We start from the raw sequence: 2,107 nt of genomic DNA, 5'->3' as shown, positions 1-2,107 counted from the left end.
ACACACATATATATATAACTATGTATATATATATATATTATATATATATATATATATATGTATAAAAATAATATATATACACATGTATATATATATATATATACTTTTACATATATATATGTATATATATATACATATACATATATACATACACACACTCGCGCATATATATATGTACAAATATATATACATAATTATATGTACGGTTATGATTGTGTATATATATATGCATACAAGTATGTATATTTCTGAATATGGATGCATTATAAATAGTATATGATGTATACATATAAATAGTATATACTTGAAGCAACAAATATAGAGGTACAGATTAGACACTAATCCCTAGAGTTTGAAAACAGTAGTGTTCCTGATCAATATTGATACGGCGTATTCACCACTACTGATAAAAGATTCAATAAATAGCAATTTTGCATGCTAGTCCTCTCGTGTACATTTAAAAAAACAAGGCGTCATCTAAACCAGCAGACTAAAAGATTTCAATCGACAGATCACTGACTGTCGAAAGCCTTTGTGTGTATACTTCCAACAGTATGCAGAAAAACAAGATATTGAATTCGTAAAAGATTAACTTTATTGACTTACTTTGCAATACCATTGCAGTCCTTTCCAATAGACAGATGTGACAAACAAGCGAAACTCCTCTGAGGTAGAGAACTCAAGAAGCATTATAAGTTGTCTTAACTTTAAATATTTGATCTTCGCTTAATTCATTTGTATACTGATTATTGCCGAGTGCGAGTCGACTACAGAATATGGTAAGATAAGCGATTAACGGATTGTCACACATTGCACACAAGGTATTAAATCGGCAGAGACAAAACATTAATCCTCAAATTATTTATTGCATATTCTACTTTCATCCTTAGCCTGTTGCCATTCTCATTCCTGTGCCTACAAAAGAAAAGAAAAGAAAAATGAACAAACCGCCAATGTGTAATAAAATAGAGGCATATATCGATATAATTGTATTCAACACCTATCACATTGTGGTATGGAAAACCGCAACATGTCAAACGGTCGAATTTACTCTATCTAGGATATATATCGTGGAAGTGCCTTGGTACGGACGAACGCGAGGAACTGCTGGAGCCTAGAAAATTATGACAGAATCGAACAACAGCCGTTCGATAAGACTTACCTAAATATATCATATCCAACGCCGATCAGTGAATAATTCCCTCTTTAGACTCGCACTGTTGACTTCAAGCGCACCTGGAATTATGGTATAGTAGAGTCAGTAAAAGTGAAACATATATTTACAATTAAAGATAACTATATTAACAACTGTTTCATGCCCATCATGCTCATTAAATCATTAGCTCGCAGTGGTTGTCCCGTAGAGAGTAAGAGTGTAATCCTCGGGCAACAGCTATTCTATTACAAAAGCGCATACAAAATATTCCAAAAGGATACAAAACATGAGACATGAGACCCCACTCACCTACTAGTAATTAGTGACGTTGTGATTCTTAGATGCTGGCTATATATATATAATTTGGCGTGAACTGTGGCCAGCCCGTATTGAATCACGTGGGGACGTCACTGTGGGAGTGAGGGTGTCCGTCATGTACGTATTTTGGATTTTCTAATTAATTGTCTACTATGTAAAGTCTGATTTCTGACTTCATTCCGTTTTGCGTTGCATCATACAAAAAATATTTATAAATACGTTTAGGGTTTTTTTTGGTGGGTATCATAATATTTGGGTTCTGAGAATCTGAGATGCATATTTTTACTGTTATGTACACTCATTGTACAGGTGATGATTTTTGGATTTTTTTTCCCACGCCTCCAATTATTAGAACATAAAAAACAATCTAAACTCTATATGTTTACGTTAAACGTATATTTAGTCTACTTTCAGCGTATGTATTTGGCAACAGCCTCCTAAAAAAAGTACAAGAATGGGGTTAAAAATATTGTCATCAAATATGTGTCATTGTCATTTTCATAAGTTTTTGACAGGTTGACACTTCGGCACATCTGATAGCCCAGGGGCCAGTGGCTTCAGTGAACGACGTAGTTCACACTAGAATAGAGCGAGAAGTCCTCTCTAGTGTGCCCGCTTTGAAGCTTGGAAGAT

Source organism: Sphaeroforma arctica (assembly GCF_001186125.1).
Source record: "Sphaeroforma arctica JP610 unplaced genomic scaffold supercont1.635, whole genome shotgun sequence".
NCBI classification, from domain to species: Eukaryota; class Ichthyosporea; order Ichthyophonida; genus Sphaeroforma; species Sphaeroforma arctica.
The sequence above is the reverse complement of the archived record's forward strand: the minus strand, read 5'-3'. Positions refer to the sequence as shown.